This window comes from Haemaphysalis longicornis, unplaced genomic scaffold (assembly GCF_048455015.1).
Source record: "Haemaphysalis longicornis isolate Haplotype H1 unplaced genomic scaffold, Haemaphysalis longicornis Haplotype H1 scaffold_6, whole genome shotgun sequence".
Lineage (NCBI taxonomy): Eukaryota > Metazoa > Arthropoda > Arachnida > Ixodida > Ixodidae > Haemaphysalis > Haemaphysalis longicornis.
This window is the reverse complement of record NW_027526407.1, coordinates 42,765,620-42,776,553: the sequence shown is the minus strand read 5'-3', so window position 1 is coordinate 42,776,553 and position 10,934 is coordinate 42,765,620.

Here is a 10,934-nt window from a genome sequence, read left to right as displayed (position 1 = left end):
AAAAATGGGTGGGATTTTATGATTACTAAACATTACTAAAAAATTCCAGCGTACCTTTTGTGCGAGATTGACACCTAGATTTCCCTCAAATAATTAGCGGCTCTGTCACAGAGACTACAGTTCAAAGGGATATTTTTGTTCTGTATGAGGAGCAGAGCTGATTTATCCATTCATTCATCAAGAACATACATAGTGTGCAGTGGACAGTACCGCAGACTGGTCTTAAAAGGCACCTATAGCGTCCTACGCTATAGGTGACTTTGCCAGCCAGCAAAATGTAAATATTAACAGGTTATCTATATCATTACAACGAACCAAAAAGAGTGGGACCAAGTGCGCTTCCTTTGGGAAGGCCTGAAGTAACTGAAAGCAGCTGGACCACGTACACTTCCCTGGGGAACGCCTGAAGTAACTGGAAGTAGCTTTAAATTTCGAACATTAGGGTGCACAAACTGTGAGCTATTAGATATGTAGTTCGAAATCCAAACTAATAAAACTTTAAAAGCCAAAGTTTGCTTGCACAAAAGCCAAAAAGCTTGCACAAGGGTGCAAACTGGTTGATTTCACAGCCTGGTGTCACATCCGAACTGTGTTCGTTGCGCTAAGCTAAACTTGATTGATTAATTGTAGGGTTTAACGCGCCGACGCAACGCCGGCGATGAGGCGCGCCGTAGTGGATGGCTACGGATTAATTATGACCACCTTTGGATCTTTAACATGCGCCGACTAAGCTAAACTCGACGAGCCCCATATAAGCCACTTCAAACCATTTTCCCTTTGTATATATAAGGCGCTCGTCAGCAGAAGACCAAATCAAATGCAAAGTTAAGTATAGTATAACTGCGTTATTTGTACAGCGCCCTCTGCAATCTTCGTACACTTCATCATACGCCACCGCAAAGTCTTCGACAAGTGCTCCCTCGCTGTTGAAGACCTGTGGTACTTCTTCTTCCTCGTGTACTTCTGGTCCATTTTATATTGTCGCCTGGCAGCGTGGCGTGCTTCCTGATAAGCCGCCACTTCTGAGGGCGTGCAGATCTTTTTTGGTCGCCTCATCCTGAATGTGCGCTTCACAGAGTCGGAGAGAGAGTTCCTGCGCCGCTGCGGCGGAGGTACGAGTTTTATGAGCGCAGGTGGTGGCCCCTAGCAACGCCCAGCGAGTGACGTGAGGAGGAGACGACAGTCGTTTTGTCGGCAACACTGTTTGCTCGAACGCTGACAGGCACGTGCGCACGGCATTTTTTCTTTCTGTTTACGAACCCCTCACGTGACGCAAGCCCACGCGCAAGCCTGGACAACCCCAGGCGCTCTCACGAGAAGGACGCGCACGTGCGGTCGGCATTTTCTTGGTGTTTTTTTATGTTCCTTGACTTCGTAACCAGGAGTTTAAGAACAAGAAGAAAAAAGAAAGGAAAGGCCGGGAGTTCAACCATGTGTAGAGCCCGGTTTGCTGCCCTGCACTGGGAGAATGGGGCTCAGGGAATGAAAAAATTCCCCGCATTTCCCCGAGGGGAAGAATGTGAAAGTGCGAATGCACGAGTTGAATTTGCGCGGTTCGGTAATGTTCGCGAAAGAGAGATCACACACACACACACACAACTACAAAGAAAGAAAGATGCATTTATTCACAGACACCTATTTGTGTTGTCGTTGTACTTGATTGCTAGAGCGGATCTCAGCTTTGAAATTTCGTGTCAGTACTCCTTTAAGCAGGTGCATTAGCCCTTCTCACGCCCGATTCTTGGCCAATCCCCCACGTGGGTATGTGCCATGTCAGCGGCCAGGCAGCGCGCGCCCATCTCCCCCCGTTGCCAAGAAAAACGAGGAGATTCCTGGCCAATCCCCCACGTGGGTATGTGCCATGTCAGCGGCCAGGCTGCGCGCGCCCATCTCCACGTGCGCGGACATCGCCGGTGGACGCAGGTTCAGGGTCGCTTAAGAAGTGCAATGCACTTAAAAGGGTGGGGAGAAGAGGAAGAGATAGGAGTGGGAAAGCGCGCACTCTAGTCCCGTTTCGGGCACTATAGTCTTTCACGCAAGTTCGTTTCACTCAGGGAACGTAAAAGGGCTTTCGTCGCCTTCTGCGAGGTCGATGGTGAATAGTTTCCACCGTAAATGGTCGATCGTCCAATCGGCTCAGCGCGGTGGCAAGCACGCTCCTCTCCGACGAGTATTCGGGGCAGCGACACAGCACATGTTCTATAAGTAGTTTAGACAGCTCTTCGGTTTAAACACGGGTTATTCTAATACTCTTAGATTTCCACCTTATATTTTTGGGAATCTTGTGCAGCGGGCCTCCTAGATCCTGATTCCTCTTTCTATATGACGTAGTTAAAAGAACGTTGCCGCGCATATCATGGTCTTGGTTGCCAGAATTCGCTTTGACAGGATACTTAAGGCTGGTGGGTCTCAAAATACCGCTTTCAAGCGTTCTGGGGCTCTATCAGTGGAACCGTTTCGGTTCCAGGGGTTTTAAGGGATGCCCTTTTGTTTGGAATAGATAGCATATACTCGGCGAAAATCGGTTGGCCGTCCCTTTAAGTCTGCTTACGTCTAGTGAAGGCAAAACCTGGCGATACCTTCCAAAGACTTCTTAAGTGCTAAATCGTAATTGGGCATCTTTATTCGTTTTTGTTTGTTCGTCTTTTGGGGAATGTTACTCCTACAGGCTCTTTCACTGCAACGTCGTGGTTGCGTCCCTTTCTTCGCTTGCATTTCTTCGTCTTTCAGCACAAATTACTTGAACAAAGAGGCTGCTGACAAAGGCTATGCACACCAGAATCTGAGTTCTTTGCCGCTGTAGTTGGCCTATTCTGCTCGTTCCAGCAGGTCCAAGTGTCACGTGGCACATGACAGTCTCATCTTTCCTCCACCGCTGGAAACTTGTGGAGTTAGCGCTGTGATAAAGAAATAGGCTCCTGCTCTGGAGTCGTGGGCTCAAATATCACCCGAACTCAGGTTTCTTTTCATCAACTGTTCACAGCGGCGTCCATGTTCGGTAACGAACAACACCACAGACGGTTTTTCGCATAATGGGAAACCTAAAATCTCGCCTGAATAAGCAGCAAATATTTTCGACCCACGACCCGTGGTAATCTCCCATCCCCCAACACGAGAAGGATTTGTATAATCCTCCCTCGCTTAAATATTCTCCATGTTGTTTCTTTATTTGGTATGATGTGCACATCCATTTCTATATTATTGTTTAACTCATATGCACTGGCAAGCCCTACTAGTAGTATGGCTTGTGGTTCCATTTTGGAAATGAAATGGGGTGTTACACGTTTTTTTTTAGATTCCACGAAAGCTTTCAACCTCATCAACCACCACATCCTCATTCAGCAGCTCGAATACTACGGCTTTCTTGGCAAAGAGCTTTCTTTATTAATTTCTTATTTACAATATCGGACACAATATGTCCGCTTTCATGGACATTGCTCAGCCACAAAGCAACTACGTTCAGGTGTTTCTAAGGGGAACATTTTAGGGCCGTTCGCATTTTAAATTTATAATAATGGTACAGTTAATACAGATACACCTGGTGACTATGTTATAAACGCCGAAGACACGAGTGTGTTTTTCTCTGGACAATCAAGCATCGATTTAGTTGAACGAGCAAATAGGGCATTGGAACTATAGTAAACACCTGGGCAAATGAAAATGATCCAAAAATCAACGTTAACAATACTAAGGCAATGATATTTCACTCACATCAAAAATATTTTGATCTTCCATCTCTCGTGATCAATAATACTGCAATTGAAGTCGTTCGTCATTTTAAACTACTGGGAAATATTTTCACAGAAAGTATGTTGGGAAGACTCTGTCGCCTACTTTACGGAGAAACTTTTACGCATGACTTGGTATTGTTCATCTTTTGACATTTCAGGGACTATACTGCTCTACAATTACCCGTTTCCCTTGACCATGAATTACGGAACTCTGGTCTGGGCAATGACAACAGTTGAAAATATTGATGCACTATCGCGTTTACAGAAACGTGTACTCAGCATAATAGCTAAAGGCCCTTGCTATTCGCACACAGCAGAACTGCTTTAAAAAATTAACATTTTTTATGTACGCTCCTTATACATTCATAGACTGATCTATTATTACAAGTCGGAAATAGTCGAGCACGACAATTCATTAGCTGAATTAGCGTAGCTTACAACGCACCATCCTGTGTATTGTACATGAAATCCCAAAAAATGACAAGTTAACGTTTGCCGCACAAATTACGGAAAACAGACGTTGAAAATTTCGTTTACCGTCAATCCGGAACGAACTGTATGTAGAACATACCCCAGATGGGATAACTAAATCATTCAGGTATTTACGTATATTTCTGCAAACCGAACAGAAGTGTGTGTAGCAATATGGTCAGTTCGTTTTCTGTTTTGCGTACTGTGTATAGTGTCAGTGTATTCTGACACGCATATGTTTGTACTCACGCATACTTGGATGTAGCTCGCATTGTCCTAGCCCTTTTTTTATCAGTCTTTTGTTTGTTTTTTATCACACCCATATTGTGTACACCACGTCAATCACGTTTCCCAGCCTGGCATTCTTGCCTTTGTTATTTACATAACAATGTTTTGTGTCCTTTTCAGTCCGCGAGCAGCCGCGCCCTGCAAATTAGCTGTGTGTACTTTTAACATGTTCTTTTAACATGTAACTTTTTAACATGTCGTGCTTTCCATTGTATTCTTCGTAGGGGGCACGGACCCCCGTCAAGCCTTTCCAGGGCTTTTTTTTCGTGCCTCGAAGCATCCCGGGACGTTTGAACTAACTCATTTGATTTGATTTAAAATTTCTTCAAAGATTTATTCTTTTGTTGCTCTTGCGTTCCGCAGATGCACGTTCTTAGTTGAAAGCAACCATTTCGCACGGATTGGTGCCGTTAAAAAGAATATTTCCGTTTAATCCACATGCAGCGTTGTTTCAATGGGGCCAACCCTCATAAAAATGTTTACCACGACTTAATATTTTTGTTACAGATTTCCCAAAAGAATACTATGAACATTTCATTGACATTTTATAGAATATTTCTAGTGAGTTCCCATTACAAATTGGCCATCTAGGTTTAATTTAAAGTCTATATAGCCAAGTCAAGAGACCTTACCGGTTTTTAATATAGTTTCTTTGAGTTTTGTGTAGGCTTTTTATAAAAAAATTAATACGTTTTTTTATGCAATTCTACTTAGTATAGTAACAGCTTGTTGCGTGTGAGTCAGGTTTGAATAGAGTTTCTGACGGGTTATTATTCAATTTATATGAATTATGTTTGTATGAAATTCTTATTGTGCCAGGTCATATGTTGATATGAGCTTATTAACTAAGTTTGAATGGAACTTCTTATGAGTTCTAATTAGATTTACATCAATTAGCTTTCGATAAATTTCTTTTTTATTGACTATAGTAGTAACATCCTGTGGCCGATTAGTCAGGCTTAAATAGAGTTTCTGGTGAGTTTTAACAGCGCAGTATTTTCGCGGGTCGCAATGTCCGGCAGCGATGTCCGTCACCCCGGGCGCCACCTCTCCCAAGTGCTCCCAAGACGAAGTGAAGGCCGTCCATCGCGCTATCACGGCTCATGCGCCGAGGCAAGCGGCGCAATAGCACCCCACATATATGCAGCGATAAACTACTAGACCTCCATGGGCCATCAATAGAAAAGCAGTACAGAGTTTATTAAAATTCAACATATTGAAGACAATAAGAGGATTGCTGCGTGTTTGCAATAAAAAGTTTATAGCAAGTCTAATGACCCCAGTCTACAAATTAGCAGTTTGATTGACCCTATAGAAACGCAATACAGATTCTGTTCAAACTCAGTGTGTTGAAGGAAATAAAATGCTTATTGCGTTTTTGCAATAAAGCGTTTGCTGACTTTCTCGTGGCCGCAGTTTATCAGATGGTAGTTTCGGTTCCCTCCGTAAAAACACAATACCAAGTGTATTAAACTCAATGTCTTGAAGCCAATAGAATGCTGGTTTAGTTCGGGGAGTTAAACGTTCATTGACTTCCGTATGACTTCAGCCCAAGAAATGTTTTAATTTACTTTTTATCAACTCTGTAGAACCTCAATACAAAGTTAATTAACTCTCTAAGTTCATTTTCATCGGGGAAGGGTTGAGAGGAACTGAAGTTTCCGCTCGCACAGTGAATCTTATATCCCCTTCTTGTGCCCGCATCACCTGCTGTCAAACCTCGGGTCAATGGCATCAATTTGCCAGCCGAGCAGCAGAAGCATCGCAACCAGGACGAAAAGAAGTGTGGCCCCTAAAGCGGTTTCCTTGGAAACCAACGGACGTTTCCCGGCAGAGATATTCTCTGGTGACACTTCCTCCAGTCGTCGGTTCATTGCTGTCGAACAAAAATTGCCGCATTCCACCCACAGGTGGCAATCGACGTAAAGGGAAGCCCTGAACCTGTGCTTGTAAAGTGAAGTCACCAGCATGTTTTTAAAGAGGAGTTAGATTTCTTCGTCGTCAGAAACTTCGCGCTGGAAGGTATTCTCCTTCTGTCCCACCTTTAAAGTAACTTTTACATTTGCGGTTTGCAGAGCAAAAACATTCCTGCTGGCCAACACACTGCTTACACGCCACATAGCTCAAATAGAAGACAACGGGACACGCAAATGAACTTGGGCTTCCACCCCACTAGTCCCTTCCTCCCTCGCCGGTGTGAAACGTGGATGCCACAGTTATCTAGCATAAGCTAAAACCCAGCGGCTCGCCTTGTCCGAAAACATCAGACCTCCTTAAAACCTAGGGCAGTCAAAGAAAGTGGGGTAAAAATATTACTCACTCTTGAGAGTGCGTATCCCAAGCCGGATACTGCTTGGGAAACACGCCAGGGCCACATAAAATTCAGATTTCATACATTTTCTTCGTCAGGCACTAGTCGCTCGTGGAAGCGTCATGACTATGACACCGGAACGACGGTTATTTTGTTTTTATTGAGCAGCATTCATGGCCGACCAAATTTTCATCTGCTGTTTGGGACGCAATCAACCGGACGGGCCTACCACATGACATTTATGGCAGTGTCTGAAGCCTCAAAATCGTCTGAAGCCTGTGCGTGTGCTTTGTAGCAACAGTGATAGAAAGCGGGGAGGTGAAGTATAGTGCAACGGTGGTACAGCGAACACGAAAGGAAACGGGAGACGTTATTACGCTCCGCGTCAAAGCAGTGGAGTAACGGCGCGTGGCTTTGCTGCACAGGTGTTTATGTGTATGTATGTGCATGGCCTCCGCGATCAGCAACCACGTGAGAGAAGAAGGGCCACGCCAGAACGAAGAAAGGCCGATAAGCGGAGAACTGTGAAGAAGAGTAGGCGCCCCTGCGCAGCATGATGAAGGTCGCTCTAGAGCGTCGTTCTGCTACAGAGGGCAAAGGAACACCTTAAGATATCTAAAAACCGGAGTGAATGTTGAGTATGATGCACATACGCTCAAACAGACACCAAAATTCATGTAATGACCACTCAAGGACTTTGTAAACACTGGGATATTGCTTGCGCTGTATAAAGTCTGGAATTCCTTCGCGATGTTTTGACCACTCTGGGTGCGTTTAAGCGAAATTGTTTGGCAGAATAACCAATTCAAAGTGTTGTTACCCTTTGAAATATTACCCGATCAGGCAACGGCTTTCTAGACCAAAAAGCGCACTTTCCAGAGCACTGGGAGGTGAAATTCCCCCCTTTCGAGCTGAGCGGTAACTTTGCCGTTTAATTACATAGTGCCAAGTTATTTCATTATATTTCTTGGCAGCAAACGCACGCTTCATTGTACTGCGAGTATTTTAGCATCGATGTCCTTGTCCTTAAGCAGCCAGCCCGCTCATCAAAAACAATGCAGTACCTTAGAGGTCGTCGCAAAAAATTTACTTTCTTGTTCCCTTGTTTGTCTGCTTTATAGACTCACAGTGGCATTTTTGTTGCGTCCTTTGCGCCAACCTAACCGTTTACACTTCCTTCGCCTTCTTTTAAGCTGTTCCTGATAGCCCGCTCAAGGTCGCAGCCCTCCTTCCCAGTGGCACGGCCGCTGGATGAGTGCCAGTGGCATGCCCGGAGAAAACTGTGAACATATTAAACGCGACGGCCTCAAGGAGACGTCACGAACACGTGCACAGAGAGCTGCCGATCGCGTGCATACCACCATCCGGCACGACGGAGAAGGTGTAGAATAGAGAAGGACTAGAGAGACATAGAAAAAATGGCCAGGTAATTGAGAATACAATGGAGCCTTGCGATGCCCTCTTCAGTCCAAGATACATTCAGCACGGTTTACATCAACAGCCCTATCGACCAGCTGACGTGGGTCCTTGAGGGTAGAGCTGGCCATACAGGCTCTCTACCAAAGCTTGTGAGTGGGATACGAGTTAGGGTTTTGTCGCAGCCACCTACCTTGGGAAGGAGTGTTCCTTGGGCGTCATTCCATTTTGTATACAACACGTAGGTGAAAGCGTCCACCGATATATATTGGTTCGCTTTCGCTTTCAACTCTAGGGACATTCTTTTCCCCAACTGCTAAATAGGGTCCACGGTTCGACATTCGTGTTTTGTGTTAGAGTCTTTGGTTTTATTGTAATCGCCTGGCTTCAAGCCTCTGCAATCCTGCATGGTTTCTTTTCTTTTTTTCAAGTGGAGAGTTTTTGTGTGAAAATGTTCCGATGAATATCTATACCTATTTTTCCGTAAATAACAATGGTTAGGTATGTTGAAGATTGCGTTAGGCAGTGTGCAGCCTATCATTGTCGTTAATTGATGCTTTCCTTCGTGCACGAGGTGCCGCTTCTCTACGGTAGACGAAATGGAAATCAATATCAGTACCCATTGTTACCGTAAATAACTGCGGTTAGGTATGTTTTGCATAGGATGTGTGCAGGCCGGGCGGCTTCTGTGCAGCCTATAATTCTCTTGATGCTATGCGCTGTGCACGAAAGCCTGCTTCTGTACGGTAGACAAAATAGAGCATCGGGACTGCGAAATCGCAGTGCGGTAGACGGCTTCTGTACGACTTCTGCAAGGTAGACAAAATATGAAAATGCGGAATCGGCACTGCGAAGAGAAGCTTGTAGGAGCCGAAATGCGATTTCGGTTGGGTTGCGGGAAACTGTTCGTCTGAAGCTCTAGGAAAATTGGCTCCTGGTCACTCGTTAGTTGCTTGTATAGTGTGGGGTAGCGTTCCCAGAACTCTGCCGGCTATAGCCTGTAGTGTTGTGGGATTTCTTCGCCCGTGATCATTCATTGTATGACCCCGGGTTCGCTTCCGGCGAGAAAGGGTCGGCGAAATAGCTCTCGGGCGAGGATAAGGGGGGTTCCGTTTCCTGAGAAGGCGAAATGAGGGGGACCAAGATTATCTGCTTGAGGCGATTCGGGTGGCGTTAAATAATATTCTTGAGGGCTGTGTGGTGAATTCCGCGTTGGTGAAATTACCACTTGTGGGGAAGAAAATCACGGGTCTTGAGAAAAAAATCAGCATCACTGGGTCTCTAACCCTGGTCTTTCACTGCTAAACCAGTGATACTAACACTTGAGGCAGAGTAGCAGAGTTGTTTTATAAATGTGTCAAAAGAATATAAAGATTGCTCTAAACGAGCCAGTAGATGCCCTAAACGAGCCAGTACAGATGACCCGTAATCACCCCGTTAAAAAGGTGATAACACTACCCATCAATCAATCAATCAATCAATCAATCAATCAATCAATCAATCAATCAATCAATCAATCAATCAATCAATCAATCAATCAATCAATCAATCACAGGAAGTACCGGGTTTGTACCTACCTGGCTTAGGTATCAACGTGACTTTTGCTCGCTTCCATCGTAGGGGGGACAAGGACATGTGCCCATGGCGCATTGAGATAGTCAAGCTGGTAATCAAGACTAACATGGTTTAGGTTTGTTCGGTATATCATAATTGCCAAATGTGGCACTGCGCGCGAGATTGTGGAGGACGGTTTCGAGGTTCGGTAGTGTGAAGTAGACATTCGATTCTGTGTTAGGTTGTCCTGTCTATAGGTGGCACTCATTGAAAAGTTTTAGCGGGTGATTTCTTCGCTTGGCAACACTGAAAACCGCCATGTGCGTGGCCTCTGTGCCAGCGCATGCGCTTTGCGCCCGCATCTCGCAGAAAAAAAAACAGCGTCCATCGTCTGCTGCGTTTCAACCCGATTATCGGTAGGGGCGTCAACAGATATATTATTAATCGCACTCACATTATGTGGTGGCGCTCTTACTGCCCTCGAGCACTTCGCATCACGGGAGGATGAAACCGCGGCTGCGAACGGCGCGCCTAAGACCGACGCTGCAGTTGGCTGCCGCCGCGGATGTCGACGCAAGTGCACCCGCATCGTATCCACGACTTAATATTTGGTAATTGCCTTCTACTACGTGGTTGAGTATAAAAACCGAATAATTTCTTTGCAGAAATTTTTCACGCGTACGTCGATTTAGCGCTCGCTTTCTCGTGCGCTAAATGTTTCACACTCACCAAAACAACTCACCTCAGAAATTAGAGCGTGGCGGCTGGCAATCAGCTGATCTGCGGCGGCGACTTCATACGCGCCTGGTAATAGGTATATCGTACTGTGCTGCACTCAACAGCACTTGGCGCAGAGGTATTACTTCGCGGTCAGTGGGGAAGAGTTTTGAAATGATGCAGTTTCTTCTGTCGAACGGACCACTGCACTTACGTTGAAACTTTTGTACCACGACCAACTCACACTGGCTCGTAGGTGTGCGCAGAGGCTAGTGTTTAATTGCAGGTAAGGTTGTCGCACTCATGGGCGGAACCATGACTTTTTGCGTAACCAACGCCATCGCGGCACAACTGACTATCGAATCACTCGCACACGCCCTGTACGGAAATCTAAGGTCACGTCGCGGCCCGCGGCCTTTCTGGCGGCCATGAAGGCACGGAGGAAA